This window comes from Helianthus annuus, chromosome 8 (genome assembly GCF_002127325.2).
Source record: "Helianthus annuus cultivar XRQ/B chromosome 8, HanXRQr2.0-SUNRISE, whole genome shotgun sequence".
In the NCBI taxonomy this organism is placed as follows: Eukaryota; Viridiplantae; Streptophyta; class Magnoliopsida; order Asterales; family Asteraceae; genus Helianthus; species Helianthus annuus.
In genome coordinates this window covers 131037718-131056283 of record NC_035440.2, presented here as the reverse complement: position 1 = coordinate 131056283, position 18566 = coordinate 131037718, and positions in this window count along the sequence as shown.

The window sequence follows — 18566 nt, the reverse complement described above, 5'->3', positions numbered from 1 at the left end:
CGACTCACTCCTATATCCGAAATGAATAAACAAATATATAACAATAGGCTCAAATATGCTCACGTAACGGATGGAATGGGTAAAAGTGTGAAAACTATCATGTAAGTCTTTCTTTGTTTGTCACGCTTTCCGGTTTCCTTTTTCAAAAATATTTTGCTTGTCGAGTTTTTTATCAAGTCCGAAGTTTTCTAAAACACAACTAACCTGTTTATTTACTAAAATATATACAAAATACAGGTATTTTTGAATGATTTTTCTGATTTTTTTTAATAGAAAACAAGGACAAACAATGTTAACAAAGTTAACCCCCTCCCCACACTTGAACTTCACATTGTCCCCAATGCGAAACCAAAATATAGAGAAAAAGGATAATAGCACTCCCCCTTAAGATGATATCTGATGAAACGAGACTCCCAAAGCTGTGTCTGTCATATGCTCCGGTCCAAGATATGTCGGATCTGCAAGTATGTCACATGTACACCAAAACAGAACAATAACAGAATAACATAAAAACCATAATGTACATAAATACTACCAATCCAAACAAAGACATAACATAAAGTAAAGTGTTTTAAAAATAAAATACAATCCGAGGGTGTTTGAAATACTAGGCAAAAAGAACACCCGAAATATAAAGTACTGAAATGCTACTACCACCACCAGCTACTCATCATCACCGTCAGCACCACCTCCTGGTTGACTCGCAGCTGCTCCTGGTTCAGCTGCATTTGTTGAAATTGCTGGTACAAATCAGGATAAGATGGGATGCCGGGTGGCCAGTCTTGGTGCTGCTGGAACTGCTGGTGTGGTGGTGTGGGTGGTGGCTGATTCTGCTCCTCCTCTTCATGCTCAGCCGAACACACAGTTATGAAAATTCTGTCAAACTGATATGGGTGTTTCGCACGGGCGTGCGAATGGACGCATGGTCATGCGTCACCGAGATCAGTGGTGGTGCGGTCTTGATTATCGGAACATGACGGGATTGCACGGACGTGCGACTGCTCGCATCACCGCACATATCCGGCACCACAGTTAAAAATCATGAACGACCCGCGTACGCACGACCGTTCCATGTACAGAACAACCGTGCGATCCCGTTTTCTGCAGATTCTTAACCCCGAATCAGAACAGTCAAATTTTTTCGAAATTTTTCAAGTTTCTAGTGACAGGGGGTTAGGAAATCAGCCGGGTGTTCATGATTTGTGAAGTTCTTGCAAGGGCTAGGGTTTCGATTTGTTTATGAAGGGAACCCTAAAAAGCCTTGAAGAAATCGGAAAATCTAACCCTAGAAAGCGATAAAAACAGGAAATCGACAAGAAAAAACAAACCGTGCGAGAAGACCTGAGAAACCGTGCGAAAAATGGTGCGATTTTGGGAAAAAAAATCGGCCAGGAACGAGAGTGCAGTAAGGTTTCGCGAATGTGAGAAGTGGATGCAGATGAGGGCTTTTATACGGAACAATGACAAAATGCCCCTGACCATGCGCACGATCGTGCGGATTTTCGCACGGGGGTGCGGATCCGATGTTGACCCATTCTTGTACGTTGACCTCGGTAATGCACGGGGGTGCGACTCGAGGTGCAGGCCAGCCCGAAATCGCACGGGCGTGCGACCCATGGCACGGCCATGCCAAATCTGCAGATGTGTCTGTTTGCTGCAGAAACCAGTTTCAGCACTCTTTTTGGCCGTTTTTTTGCCATTTTTACCATCCGCAACATGTTTTAACAATATTCCCATGTAGACCCTTCACTCGGCACGTACAAAAGCTGTACAAACTAACGGAAACTACCAAACACTCCTAATTTACGCTAAAACTAGAAAAACACATAAAAGGACGATTTTACCCCTAAAGCGTCAAAGACGCTCTTGCTACATTTTTAATCCGTGAGTCAGTAGTGTAGACTCATGCTAAATTTTTGTCGGCGAGTCGATAGCAAGACTCATGCTAAATTTTTGTCAGCGAGTCGATAGCAAGACTCATGCTAAATTTTTGTCGGCGAGTCGATAGCAAGACAGCAAGACTCATGTCCCCACACTTAAGTTGTATGCGGGGTGTGGAGCTCGATAACCTCCACCGCCGACTCGATCGGCCTTCCAACGTAAACCTTCAACCGATGCCCATTTACCTTGAAAATAACGCCGTCCGCGTTCTCTATTGCAACAGTCCTATAAGGAAATACCTCTTTTACTGTGTATGGTCCTGTCCAACGTGAATGAAGCTTTCCTGGAAATAAGCGCAACCGCGAGTTGTAAAGAAGAACAAGATCGCCCGCTTGGAATTGTTTGTGGTCCTTCAAGCGTTTATCGTGCAATCTCTTTGTGCGCTCTTTGTACAACACGAAGCTTTCATAGACGTGTTGTCTCAGCTCTTCCAATTCATGAATCTAACAAATCATGAATCTGAAGAAACCGGGCTTCACCTCCGGTTTTTAAATCCAGATTTGCGGGTTTTAAGGCCCACATTGCCTTATGCTCCAACTCCACCGGTAAATGGCATGCCTTTTTCGTAAACACGCTTCTTGTCTTGTCATCCGCCATGATGATGTGTCCTTCATCGGCTGGGCCCTCGGCCTAAGCGGGTACCACCTGCTCGTCCACAGCTACTACGAGTTACAGTGCAACCGCACGGGATCTCTTACGAAGACGTCTCCTCAGATCACGCTCGGGTTCGTTTGAAAGCTCAGCAGCGTCGAGAGCGGGGGTTGAGGACAACAACCTGCAAACGAGAAATTGATACACATGCATATAATATTATTATAATAAAGTTTTTTTTGTTTTTTTTTGAAAAGAAACAGAATTTATAGAAAAATGGGCTGGAAATTTTATAAAAATTCGAAAATGGGCCCAAAATTTTATGAAAATTAAAATAACTAAAATAATCGAATCGGCTAGTATGAAAATAATTTTTCGGAGCCGAAAACTAAAAAAAATAAATGAATAAATAAATCCGGATTCGAACTAATAAATGGAACAAAAATTTACAAGTGTACAAAAGAATCACAAAAACGAATAAACTGAATTAAAATCAAGAAATATATATCAAATAAATAAACAAATAAATAATCAAGAAAATACTCACAAATATTAACAAGTATATACACCGATAACATAATGACTCGGGTCGTTCCTAAAACTCGACATTTCCCCGGCAGCGGCGCCAAAAACTTGGTACGTGCGCGACTGTACATATTTTTACAATGAAATTACACACGAATTGGTTTTAAATTTATAAAAGTGATTATTACTTTTACATCAAAACACACACGAAAGAGGCAAGTGTACCCCGTCATATATGTAGTAAAGTATCGGTAAGAACCAAGTATCGATCCACGGAAATGGGCGGAGAAATAATACTAGACCTTTGCCACTAAATTACCGGTAAAAACATACGTTGTTTTGGTTTTAATTAATCTAAAGTAAGCAAAAATAAATACTTATAAAACATAGTAGATTATATATAAATAGCCTTGCTTAATACACAACCACAGCATGTCAACTAAGTCAGTTTTGGCACTAGAAGTATTCGGTCAATTTTCCATTTCGAGACAATTAGTATCCCTTTCGGGAATCCTAACATGACAATCATTCGGAAAGTTAAAACGACAAACACACTTTAACCACCTAAAATTGTTCTTTAACGTGCGATTGATTAATGTCTACAAAAATCTCCTAAAAATAAGTTAGTCATCCGTTAGGAGTTTTCTAACCTCACTTAATCAAGGAAAGCAACACCGATAAACACAATGCAACCACCGAGACAAGCATAAACTAGATTAAATCACAACCGAGTTCATTTTACAAATCTTGCACATAAATTCACCAAGATAGCAATTTTGGCCAAAAATACTAACTAAGCTAACAAATCATGGCAAGAATTCATAACAACACCATCTAACCCGTTAGAGTCCTTCCGTGAGGGCAAGCTTTCTTGATTAACAATAATTACATTTTATTAAACCACTAACCCGTTAGAGTATCATGGTGCCCACATTTTAACCAAGTTAAGCTAATTAACCAAATTAAAAGTTTACTAATACATGATTAAATAAGCTTCATTTTTCAACTATCTTACCTAACCAAGCACCAATCATCCAACACAATTACTTGTAATCAAGAAATCAATATCAATAACAAGGTTGCAAACTAATCATCAAAGATAATCATAGAAAACACTTCCAAATTTATTACAAACATAGATTAACATACTAATGGTTATAATCAAGCAAGGGATTGTTGTGTTTTTGCCCAAAGGCTACATTAATACATAAACATTAACCTAAATGCTTGAAAGATTAACAAAAACATGGAAAGAGTAGAAAACCCAACCATAAACAAGCACAAGATTAAGAATCCGGATAGTAAATGAGCAAAACCGGAATGTGGCTTGAATCCGAGTGAAAGCAGAAGCCTTCGGAGCCTCAAAATCGCCTGCAAAGCTCTCCAAAATTCCAGAGTTACTAATAGAATGGTCCTGTTCTGTTTTTATGCTTTTTTCGATGTCGCACGGTCGTTCTCCGATCGCACGACCGTGCACTTTAAGCAATTATTGGTGGTGGTCCACCATACTGCGTGACGTCACAGATCGTTGACTGGTCTTCGGACACGCACGGCCGTTCTTCAATTGGCACGGCCGTTCCTTTCCGAGGTCTGGTTGCACGTCTGGCCCTTTGGTCGTTCAGTTCCGAGGTCTTTGTTGGATCGTCGGATCCGCACGGGGTGCAAGATATGGAACGACCGTGCGTTCCCGGGTTGGCCTTCAATGCCTTGCACGCGGAGTTGCACCATCGTTCACTGCCGGGCCTTTCTTAGTTTGTTGGATATGCACGGTCGTGCATCAGGTCGCACGACCGTTCCAGACGCCCAGGTCAGTTTTGTAACAGAAGTTGCGCAGCTTCGTCTTTTTATCCGGAAAGTCCTCGTTTTTGCTATCATCTTGTCTGGTATACTGTTTTAGGCCTGTAAACAAAAATGTAGATAATTAAGTATCCGAATGACGGTTTTACGGCCGAAAAACGCATAAAATAGGGGTAAAACGGGGGACTAAAATATGTGTAAATTAGTGAATATCAGTTTCTCCTCTAGTCTTCTTCTCTAGTACGGATCAATTCATCTGTCAAGGTATTAGCTAATTCTACAGCTTCTTCTATGGTTTGGGGTCTAGGTGCCTTGACTACATGTCTAATCTCCCCGATTAATCCCCAGATGTAACGGGAGATTAATACCGGTTCAGGTGATGCAAGGGTTGGCACTATTCTAGCATATTCAAAGAATGTAGTAGTATACCCCTTACTATCTACCCCGGTCATTCTAAGGTTCAGAAACTTATTTGCTATCTGCTCCTTTTCATTGGGAGGGGAGAACTTCCTTTCTACCATATTTTTAAACTCTTCCCATTCCATGTTATAGGTCCTATCACTTCCTCTTGACTAGAGGATAGTATTCTACCATTCAAGGGCTGAATTCTTAAACAAATTAGAAGCAAACATTATCTTATCTTCTTCAGAACACTTGCTTATTTTCAGAACAACCTCAGTCTTCTCTATCCAGCGTAGAGCTGCAATGGGTCCTTCATTGCCCGAGACTTCTATTGGTTTGCAGGACCAGAATTCTCTGTAAGAACAACCATATGGCATGGTTCTTCTTCTTTTGGGAATGGGCACCTGAAGTACGGGTCCATTGTTCACGCTGTGTTCTGGTTCAATTGGTCACTTACTGCTATGCTTACTTTTATTATTCGCTTCTTGAACTGTTTGAATAATAAATGGCATTGCATCTAAACTGAAATAAAAATTACAATACCAACTGAAATTTAAAACTACACTACTAGTAGTAGGCATCCGTAGTTTTTTTTAACACATACACACAGATATTATTATATTATATTCTTATTATTTCTACCGTTTCCACCATCGATTCAGGGATATGGATTCATCCAAAAATCCATATTGCGTTCATCGTATTTCCATACGAGACGTTCTTCTACTTGTCCCATTCTCTCACTGCTTTCTAAAATTTCCTCACCGAAAGTCCTAAGTTCTTGTACATTTTCTACACTCATTGGGGGTGCAGGTTCTAGGACTGGGTTAGGAATCTGGGGTGCGGGTTCCTGATATGGAGGTATAGGGGCCTGGTATGGGTAAGGATTTTCTAAAATCTCCCTAATGTATGCATTGTTATCGAAATAGGGATCTAGAGTATCTAACCCTAGATAGGCTCCTAGGTTGGGCATTGGCACATCTTCATGGATTGGGTAGCGTTGCACATAGTCCCTAACATCATCCCACCAAGGGTGGTAATTTGGGTCTAGGGGATTTGGTGCAGGTATCCTAGGTATCTCCTCCGGGTTGAAATTATGCATTTCTACTTGATTTCCAAGGTTTTCTATCTCCATGGGTTGATCAGGAATTTGTGGTTGTGGTTGGGGTGCTAGCATTTGCTCCAGGTTTGGGTCAGCTGCAGTGGTTGCTAAAATATGGATATTGGCTATACCCCTATTAAGCATATCATGGGCATATGCATCAGTTTCTCTTTTGGCTGCGGCTAGTGCTCTCTGGTCTTGTAACTTTTTCATACGCTTCCCACGCTCGTGCGCTCCCCTACTGAACCATCCTCTCTTTTTCTGAGGAAATGGCTCTTCAGATTGAGCCTTAAATACGAATATTCCTTCTTCTGTATCAGCAGAGTACCCCGAAAGGGCAGGCTAAGAAGAGGCACCTTCGCTTCTAGGCGAACCAGACAATTGACGATACTCGTCAGATGGTCCTTGGTCGCTCATACTGTAAACTAACAAATAGTCAGATAACACATAACAAGAAAATACAATTATACATGTATTCCCGTTATTTATTTCCTAACACTTTGAATTTTGATGTCAGCAGAACACTTCTGTGGCTGAATCAGTGGCATAGCTCTGATACCACCTTTTGTCGCAACCCCCGATCCCTAATCCCCGGGAACGGACGGCCGCGAGCCAGTTTCGGTGGTATTGTGTTATTTTCCAATTTGGCAGCAGAAATTTTCATCTGGACCGTAGTTAGGAAATATTTTATCAGAGTAAACCACCACATTTTATAACATTAAACACATGGGTAAAACCCAAGTTTTTCATTACACATATCTTCATAGGGATACACCCTATTTTATTTAAGAAAAACATCTATTTCTTTTAGGTAACTTTATTGCCACTTTTCCAAGCCTTCAGTGCTGTCCAGCTGGCTTCTATTTGGCTTTCACATTTGTTACCTGAAACGCGTTTTAAAAACATTTTGTCAGTGGGAAATACTGGTGAGTGAATCCCAATTTAATCAAGTTGAAATACCAATCATTTTACAGTATTGAGGGCGCATCCGCAATTACATTTGTTTCCAAGAAATAACAATTAACATCAGTGGTACTGTTATACTCAACTTGTGGAATGTTACCACGCCAGTAACAAATTTTGTATACAAAACCCCAACATACCCACTATAATTGTATTCTTACAAATACTCAATAACTGCTTAGTATATATTTAATTAAGTGAGGTTTTGTAAAAACATTTAACAAAAAGAGGATTACTCACATAAAGGAGTATATAAAAAGAGGATTAATTCACATTACTGTTTTAGGGTTTTCAGTAAGGATTTCCTGGGAATAATCTAAAAATTACACAAATGCACGTGTGTTAGTATAATAACCCATTTTAACATTAGTAATACCCTCCCCGAGACGGCATTCCAACGACTACGTCGGGCAGAACCACGACAGCCGTTACGAAACCCTAGATCAATCGGGCAGAGTATCTAATACGTCTCCAGGGGTTATGATACTTACATCGTAGCAGAACCTCGCTATTTAGGGGGTATAATACCCGGAATTTATATTATTTCTTCAGAAATTCGTTGAGAGAGAAAGAGATTGAACGATTTGGGACTGAAGCCCGAGCTCCCAATTTATAGGGCTGTAATTCAAGTCTCTCGCGGCCCACGTAAAGGTAAGCCTAGGCTTACGCGGCCCGCGTAGTAGGGGAATAGGGTCGTAGTTGATCCGGGTCATCAATAGGTTCAACACGCGTTACGACACGTGTCAACACCGGGCTGTGCCACAATTTGGGACTCTCGCGGCCCGCGTTAGCTTAATGGGGGTCTCACGCGGCCCGCCTTAACTAAAGAAATCAACGAAATCAGGTTCTAACCTTGATACCGCCCGCGTATGGTTGAGGTGGGTTCTACGCGGCCCGCCTCAGCTTAAGTAAACTTGTTTTTAATTTATTTTTAATGCTATATTGTATTTTGGGCTCGGTTTTCACATACGGGGTGTATTTAAAGACATATCTGGACATTTTAAAATATTAGGGTGTCGGAAAATAATCAAGGGTGTCAGTTTAATTTGAGGATTGTTACAGTATATATTGAAGTTGTACAAGAATCAAGTGGAAAACTAACAAGAATCGCCCAAAAATGGAAGAAAAGTGCCTTAGAAGTTAGAACGGAGAGCTCGTGCATCTGGTCGGAGGAGTCTGTCACATTAGTGAAGAATGATGTGACAACTTGTATTTATAGTGTCAGAGGAGAGAAAGGCGTGCAAGTGGGCTGGATCGGATGGCTGTTCGGTCGAATGGCCCTCCGATCGGATGGTCATCCGATCGGATGGTCATACGATCGGATGTCCATTCGGATAGTCCAATCCTGTCTGCTACTTTTCCGTCTTTGGTTCATTTTTGCAACTTAGATTAAGCGATGCGTTGCGTATTATTGGGTAATATCATTAAATGGCAAGATTATTTGATTAACACAAATGTTTCCAAGCTTCCAAGTTTAAGTGTCAAGTCTCTAGTTTCTCTTTTAACAAAGTCTCAAAGTTTCATGAGTCTCAAGAGTCAAGAATCAAGTATCAAGAGTCAAGCATCAAGTCTTTAGGTTTTAAGAATCAAGTATCTAGTATTAAGTATCAAGTATCAAGAATCAAGTATCAAGAATCAAGCATCAAGAATCAAGTTTCAAAGTATCAAGATTCACAAAGTTTCTAGATTCAAAGTTTCAAGATTCAAGTATCAAAGGGTCAAGTTTCACATAGTATAAGGACTAAAATTGACAAAAGGTAAGAGTTCAAGGACGTAGGGCGTTACAATCTCCCCCCCTTTAGGAGATTTCGTCCCCGAAATCTAAGAGGACGACTGCTCGAAGAGCTGCGGATACTTAGTCTCTATCTCACTCTCGAGTTCCCACGTGAATTCAGCGCCACACTTTCCTTCCCGTCGAACCTTGACTGTGGAAATTTTGCTGCGCCTCAATCGCTTGACACCTTGATCCATGATTTCGACCGGTTTCTCCACAAAGTGTAAAGCTTCATTTATTTGCATGTCCTCGAGGGGAACCTGCAGTTCCTCGTCGGCTAGGCATTTACGAAGATTTGATACGTGGAACACTGGGTGCACATTGTTAACTTCTGGTGGCAGGTTGAGTCGGTACGCCATCTTGCCAATCCTTTCGAGTATCGTGAAAGGACCCACATAGCGAGGAGCGAGCTTTCCCTTCTTACCAAAATGAACTACTCCCTTCCAGGGAGATACCTTGAGAAGAACCCGATCTCCAACATCAAATTCCAGAGGCTTGCGCCTTTTATCAGCATAGCTCTTTTGTCTGCTCCTAGCCTTGATCAAGTTATCACGAATCTGGAGAATTTTATCCGTTGTCTCTTGAATGATTTCATGGCCAGTAAGTTGCTTGTCGCCAACCTCATGCCAGCTGAGAGGAGATCGGCACTTGCGACTGTATAAAGCTTCGAAAGGAGCCATCTGAATACTGGAATGATAGTTGTTGTACGAGAACTCAATCAATGGTAAATGTACATCCCAGTTACCACCAAAGTCGATGACACAAGAATGAAGCATATCCTCTAGGGTTTGAATAGTGCGTTCGATCTATCCATCTGTTTGGGGATGAAAAGCCGTACTAAGATTCAAATGAGAACCCATAGCATACTGAAAGGTTTGCCAAAGGCGTCAAGTAAAGAGACCATCACGGTCAGAGATTATGTCAAGAGGTATGCCCTGGCGGCATATAATCTCATCGGTATAGATTCGAGCTAGTTTCTCCACTTTATAATGTCACACCCCCAAAATCCCACATGCGGAGTACCACCGCTTGGAGGCGTGACATGACCAGGATCAAGCCATCAATCATATTGAACATAGCATAATATATATAAGATAGTTCGTAAAACCCAATTCAATACAATTGATGTTCTAAACCAAACATAGTATCGATAGCGGAAGCATGTAAAGAACTCAACATAGTTAATAGTTTGAAATTTCATAATGTTTAGCAATCATTCACTGATCCTTGTCCACAACGACCTGCTCCTCCTTGTGCAAGCTCCATAAGTACCTAAGGTCCTGCAAGGCATGCAACAACGAGTCAACAACTAGTTGAGCGAGTTCACAGTTAACAGTTCAGTAATAGTGTAGTGTGAGTAGTAGTATGTTCGTTCGTTATGTCATGTATCGTATTAGTTTCCATCGCGGCCTCCCAGGCAGGTATGCGAAGATATTAGGGGATGTTCATCCCGAGTATTCTAGACTAGGTTTATCTGTATCGCGGCCTACCAGGCAGGTGTGCGAAGATTAGTAAATTTCAGTTCGCGGCCTTCCAAAGGCAGGTGTGCGAAGTCAGTCATAATATCGCGGCCAACCCTTGGCAGGTGTGCGAAGATCAGTTCAACAAGTGTTACTAGTCTAGTCGTAGTTCTTTCAGCGGAGTATGTACAATAGTTCATCAAATCCCATTCCCACCCAGGAACCCCATGCCTTGGCTGTGTGAACTCACCTTGGTTTGCTCGGTATGCTAGGATATGCGCTCACAGGTAATCAGTCAAGTCCTATAGTGCCCGTGTATTAAATCAGTTCATGTTCGCATGCCATTTATGTCACGAAGTGTGTTTAAACAGTTATCACATATCACGTATATAGTTTAGTCAAAATCGCACTATTTATGCTTGGCAAGATTAACAGGCAGTTAACATGTTTCATACTATTAACGCACTTAACAGAGTTAGCATTCAACAGGACCAATACATTATCTGAATAAGCAGGTTTAACTGTTAACAGGGTTAATCAACTTGTCCTTGACATGCTTACTGAATTAACAGAATTCGACCATGCATTGTGATTCCAATCCCGACTATATGACACAACAAATGTTCGGACCTTGCGTGTATACAATTAGAAAGGTCAGGCTTCACATAAAATAATAATCAAAGTCACATATACAAGTATAAGGTCGGGCACTACCACCCAAGTAACAGATCTGATATAACCACCTTAAACAAACTCGGACACATGATGAGCATTAGAAGGTCAGATCCCACATTAACATAAAGGTCGGGCTACCCATCCACCTTTAAAAACTCGGACAAACCCAAAACCACAAAACTCGGACCTTGAGTCCTCTTGTAAAACTCGGACAACATCTTGGTAGTCAAAACTCGGACCACACTCAACACTTAAAGAAATTCGGACAACATACTTTTTGGCAAGAAAAAGTCGGACATCTATCAACCACCCCCAAGTCTTATTGGACCGCTATACCTAGAACAAATGTTCATTGGCCGCAATTATCACCACTAGTTGCTATGAGTTTCCATAACCCTAACCAATCATTACGACATGCACATTTTGATCCCTTTGTTCATGTTGTGCCGTCCAACTCACAAATTGATTGATTAAATTATTACTCAAAAGTCAAGCCCCCCCACATGAATCAATTATTTGAGCTAATATATGCAGTAGTAGGCTGCAGCTTTATACACATGACATATGCATTCTAACCATTAGTCACTTATGATGAGGTGATCATGTGCACTAGCCGACAATACTTATTTCATCAGATCTAATCTCAATCATGACATACAATGGATAAAAATCTTATTAATAAACATGGCTGACAATTCGTTACACACCTCAAGGGGTCATTGGACCAACTTATGACATGCAATAAACAATATCAATTACATCATCAGGTTACCAAGATTCCTACCATACTAATCAATTAAATCAATTACATAAAAATCATATCATCGACAATCCAAATCCGCATATGTGTACACATGATCCGCAATACATGTAAGCTTAACAACCATTCAGAACATAACAACAATCAAATCACTAAGACGGAATACTAACCAACTACAATGAGAGACTAGTAAAGGTTTGGGAGAGGGAGAAAACGCCAAGGACTTCGGGTGAATGAGAGCAGCCGTCTGTTGGTAGAGAGGAGGCTCTAGGGTTTCGGCTTTTTTTTTTGTGATGAGTTTCCCAACTGAAATCGTTTTTGTGTGGTATAACCCACGTAAAAGAGCTGGGCCCATTACTGGGCTTCGACGGATCATGGGCCGGCGAAGCACTTCTATTTTGTCGAAGGGCTTGTGACGAAACAATCTCTGTTTCGTCGGAATGAACTTCTATTTCGTGATAAGTCACCAAGCATATAAATGTAACAATCAAATAATGTCAAGCATATAAATGTAACAATCAAATAATGTCACAACATATAATAAACGTGTACAATTACAAAGCAACCAGTCATGAACCAAACAGTTTAACAATTAACGTGCAATTAACGTGAATATGGAATCCTGGTAACTCGAGTTGTCACATTATCCCCAACTTGAAAGAAATTTCGTCCCGAAATTTACCAAGCGGTTACTGAGGGAGCTAAGTATTTTGTATCGTTTACTGGTTTTCCTGGGGTGTCACATCATCTCCCCGTTGATTTGGAATTTCGTCCCGAAATTCCGCAGTAGGAGCTTCAGCCTCAGTAGTAGTTGCATTGGTTTCGAATAACTGGGGGTACTTTTCTGTCATCTGGTCTTCGCGTTCCCAGGTGTACTCTGGGCCACGTTTGGAGTTCCAACGAACTCGAACAAGAGGGTTTCTCTTGTTTTTGAGGACCTTCACATCCCGGTCCGTGATTTCAATTGGCTCCTCGACGAACTGCAACTGCTCGTCGATAGTGAGTTCCTCAAAAGGAACTATGAGGGTCTCATCTGACAGGTACTTCTTCAGATTCGACTCGTGAAATACATTGTGAACTGCACCGAGTTCAGCTGGTAGGTTTAGCTTGTAGGCTACTTTGCCTATTTTCTCAATGATCTCGAACGGTCCGACATACCGCGGATTTAGTTTGCCCCGTTTGCCAAAACGAACCACACCCTTCCAGGGTGAGACTTTTAATAAAACCCGGTCCCCGACCTGAAATTCCAACGGTTTCCTACGCTTATCCGCGTAGGCTTTCTGACGGTCGCGTGCTGCCGCCATGCGTTGTCGTATCTGTGCTATTCGTTCTGTAGCGTCAACTACCACTTCTGGACCTGTGATCTGACTATCCCCCACCTCTGCCCAACAGAGAGGTGACCGGCATTTCCGTCCGTACAATGCCTCGAATGGAGCGGCTTGTATGCTGGTGTGATAACTGTTATTGTAAGAAAACTCCACCAAAGGGAGGTGCTTTTCCCAGCCGTTGCCGAAATCAATAACGCATGCCCGAAGCATGTCTTCAAGAGTTTGGATCGTTCGCTCAGACTGCCCATCCGTCTAAGGGTGATAAGCTGTGCTCATGTCTAACCTTGAGTCGAAAGATTTGTGCATCGCTTGCCACAGTTCTGATGTGAATCGTGCATCCCGATCCGAAATGATAGAGGTGGGCACCCCGTGCCTTGAAACAACTTCTTTAAGATAGATGTCTGCGAGAGTGGAGAACTTATCCGTTTCCTTTATAGCCAGGAAGTGTGCAGACTTGGTGAGTCGATCCACGATCACCCATATGGTATCATTTCCCCGCTGGGATCTAGGTAGGCCTGTAACGAAATCCATGGAAATTTCTTCCCATTTCCATTGCGGTATCGTGGGTTGCTGAAGTAGGCCCGCTGGTTTCTGGTATTCAACCTTGACTCTCGCACAGGTCAAGCACTTGCTGACATAGGTAGCGATGTGAGCTTTCATACTAGGCCACCAATAAGTAGTCCTGATGTCGTGGTACATTTTGTCCGACCCTGGATGTACCGAGTAGCGGGACTTGTGAGCTTCGTCCATTACCAGTTCGCGTAGACCGCCATAAAGTGGGACCCAACTACGCCCCGTTACATAGTAGGCGCCGTCTGCCTTTTGTTCTAACCGCTGTCGTGAGCCGCGTAGGGCTTCTGCCCTTACGTTTTCTGGTTTCAATGCTTCTGACTGAGCATCTCGTATCTGTGTAGGAAGGCTAGACTGAATCGTAAGCTGTAGCGCTCGCACGCGCCGAGGTAAAGTGTCTTTCCGACTGAGAGCGTCAGCCACAACATTGGCTTTGCCTGGATGGTACTTGATGGCGCATTCGTAATCGTTAAGTAGTTCAACCCATCGTCGTTGACGCATGTTCAATTCCTTCTGCCTGAAGATATGCTCGAGACTCCTGTGATCGGTGTAAATTGTGCACTTGGTACCGTACAGGTAGTGTCGCCATATCTTGAGTGCGAAAACAACAGCTCCCAGCTCTAAATCGTGCGTCGTGTAGTTCCGTTCGTGAATCTTAAGTTGGCGCGAAGCATAAGCAATAACCTTGTCGCGCTGCATCAACACACATCCAAGACCCTGGATGGATGCATCACAGTATACTACAAAATCATCCGTGCCCTCTGGCAATGAGAGGGTAGGTGCACTGCAAAGTCTATCCTTTAAGTGCTGAAAAGCAGTTTCCTGCGTGTCGCCCCAACGGTAGGTGACACCCTTCTGTGTCAGTAGTGTAAGCGGCTGAGCAATCTTTGAAAAGTCTTTAATAAACCGTCTGTAGTAACCCGCCAAACCCAAGAATTGGCGTATTTCCGTTGGCGTACGTGGTGCAGGCCAGTTTCTGATCGAGTCTACTTTGGATGGATCAACATGGATCCCATCCTTGTTCACTACGTGGCCTAGAAAGTGGACTTCACGAAGCCAGAAGTCGCATTTCGAAAACTTAGCGTACAGCTGTTCCTTTCGTAGGAGTTCCAAAATAAGGCGTAGGTGCTGCTCGTGCTCCTCTTGACTCTTGGAGTAGATCAGGATGTCGTCGATGAAAACAATGACGAACTTGTCAAGATAGGGTTTGCACACCCTGTTCATAAGATCCATGAAGACTGCAGGCGCGTTCGTAAGCCCGAATGGCATGACAAGAAACTCGTAGTGGCCGTAGCGAGTTCTGAATGCTGTTTTGGAGACGTCCTCATCCCGGACTCTCAGCTGATGATACCCTGACCTTAAATCAATCTTGGAATAGTAACTCGACCCTTGCAACTGGTCGAATAAGTCGTCAATGCGTGGAAGAGGATAGCGGTTCTTCACTTTGACCTTGTTCAGTTCACGGTAATCAATTTCACATCCTGAAGGTACCATCCTTCTTTTTCACCGATAATTGGTATCCAATAGTTCTTGTAGCTCCCCAAGGCGAAGAGATAGGTCGGATAAATCCCTTATCCAAGATTTCTTGTAGCTGCGTCGATAGTTCTTCCGATTCTGATGGAGCTAAGCGATACGGTGCTCGAGCTATGGGTGCTGCTCCTGGAGCGAGCTCGATTTGAAATTCGTCCTGACGATAAGGCGGTAGACCAGGTAAATCTTTAGGAAACACCTGAGGAAAGTCGCGTACAACTGGATGATCTTCCAACTTCTTTTCTTTTGCTGATGCGTCAGTAACGAGAGCCAAAAATTGCGGTGTGGCCCTTCCGCAAACATTTCTGAGCCTTCAAGAAAGAGGTGATGCCAACCACAGCACCACTTTTGTCGCTTTGAACTTCGAGAGGTTCTTGACCAGAACGAGGAATGCGAACAATCTTTTCTTTGCATAGGATTTCTGCTTGCTGTTGCTGCTGGCGATTCCGATTTGCAGGCCGTGGGCTCCTGAATCCTTAGCTTCATGGCCCATCTTGAGACACCTCTGGCAACGTCCCTCGTTGCACTAACCACCGTGGTGTCTGTTGCATTAGTTACACATTGGGTGAATTCCCCGGTATCCACCCTGCCCCTGACCACCAGAAGTTGGCTGACTCGGCTCTGGTGATCACTATTCTTGCGCTGCTGCTGTGCTTGGGACCGAACGGTAGCTGAACCCTTGCTGGAATACCCATCCCTTTCCCGCTTGTTGTCACTAGGAGTAGCGGGAGTAGTAGAAGTGATAGCGGTAGTAATAGCGCTGATACAACTAGGCAGCCTGTTCTGTTCCACTGCCTGATCCGTGAGGCGATGAGCAAGACGCTGAATGTCTTGGATATTGTCGAGGTTAGCCGATGTAGCATGGCTCTGCATCTCTGAGGCTAGACCCTTGAGGTACAATTCGATACGCTTGCTTGGAGGGTCCACCATGCTTGGACACAAGATGGCCAGTTCGTTCGTCCGTTTCGTATAAGCATCAATTTCCTGACCCCGTTATTTTCAAATGGTAAAGCTCCACTTCCAACTTGTGGATGTCATCACGCGTGCAGTATTCCCTTTTAATGCGTTCTTTGAATTCGTTCTAGGGGGTGGCGTTAGCAGCTGTCAACCCTAGTATCTGTACTTGCGCGTTCCACCAGGTTAGCGCGATTCCTTCCAAAGTACCAGTGGCGTACTTGACCCTGCGAGTCTCAGGGCATTCACACATCCCGAATACTAACTCGAGCTTCCCAAACCAATGGAGTAGTCCCACTGCCCCTTCTGTGCCATTGGATGTGCTTGGACAACAGTCCATGAAGTTCTTGAATGTGCAGACAGGTTGCTGTGCGTTCCGACCCGTTGCGCGAGAAAGATAGGTCAAGGTTATGCGCGAGAGTTGGGTCACGAGAGTAGGATCTAACATCCTAGGATAGGTCTGGAATAGCAGGTTATACCTCCTGCTTGTGCGGCTGCAAGTGCCGCAGCAACTTGTTCGTTAATGAGAGCCGTCAACTGGGCTTGAGTCATGTTAACACGTCCAGACATGATCGAACAGTAAAGGTAGCGTAAGTATGAATGGTTCGCGAGTAGTGCGATGACAGAGAAGTGTAGGCATATAGGTGTTCTCAAGCAGTAACAAGTAGTGAGCAAAGTAATGTAAGCATACTACGAGCAAAGTTCTATGCAATTCTAGCATGTAGGCAATAATCATAAACCTTATTACCTAGGATGTTGAGTCTTGCACGTGGAGCGAAGCGTCGTTGTGGATCGTTGAGAGCACTGTTCTGGTTATAGTATGGTTTTAATAAAAACGTTTTCCCCATATTAAAACCAAGTTCTCTATAACCAATGGCTCTGATACCAATCTGTCACACCCCCAAAATCCCACATGCGGAGTACCACCGCTTGGAGGCGTGACATGACCAGGATCAAGCCATCAATCATATTGAACATAGCATAATATATATAAGATAGTTCGTAAAACCCAATTCAATACAATTGATGTTCTAAACCAAACATAGTATCGATAGCGGAAGCATGTAAAGAACTCAACATAGTTAATAGTTTGAAATGTCATAATGTTTAGCAATCATTCACTGATCCTTGTCCACAACGACCTGATCCTCCTTGTGCAAGCTCCATAAGTACCTAAGGTCCTGCAAGGCATGCAGCAACGAGTCAACAACTAGTTGAGCGAGTTTACAGTTAACAGTTCAGTAATAGTGTAGTGTGAGTAGTAGTATGTTCGTTCGTTATGTCATGTATCGTATTAGTTTCCATCGCGGCCTCCCAGGCAGGTATGCGAAGATATTAGGGGATGTTCATCCCGAGTATTCTAGACTAGGTTTATCTGTATCGCGGCCTACCAGGCAGGTGTGCGAAGATTAGTAAATTTCAGTTCGCGGCCTTCCAAAGGCAGGTGTGCGAAGTCAGTCATAATATCGCGGCCAACCCTTGGCAGGTGTGCGAAGATCAGTTCAACAAGTGTTACTAGTCTAGTCGTAGTTCTTTCAGCGGAGTATGTACAATAGTTCATCAAATCCCATTCCCACCCGGGAACCCCATGCCTTGGCTGTGTGAACTCACCTTGGTTTGCTCGGTATGCTAGGTTATGCGCTCACAGGTAATCAATCAAGTCCTATAGTGCATGTGTATTAAATCAGTTCATGTTCGCATGCCATTTATGTCACAAAGTGTGTTTAAACAGTTATCACATATCACGTATATAGTTTAGTCAAAATCGCACTATTTATGCTTGGCAAGATTAACAGGCAGTTAACATGTTTCATACTATTAACGCACTTAACAGAGTTAGCATTCAACAGGACCAATACATTATCTGAATAAGCAGGTTTAACTGTTAACAGGGTTAATCAACTTGTCCTTGACATGCTTACTGAATTAACAGAATTCGACCATGCATTGTGATTCCAATCCCGACTATATGACACAACAAATGTTCGGACCTTGCGTGTATACAATTAGAAAGGCCAGGCTTCACATAAAATAATAATCAAAGTCACATATACAAGTATAAGGTCGGGCACTACCACCCAAGTAACAGATCTGACATAACCACCTTAAACAAACTCGGACACATGATGAGCAATAGAAGGTCAGATCCCACATTAACATAAAGGTCGGACTACCCATCCACCTTTAAAAACTC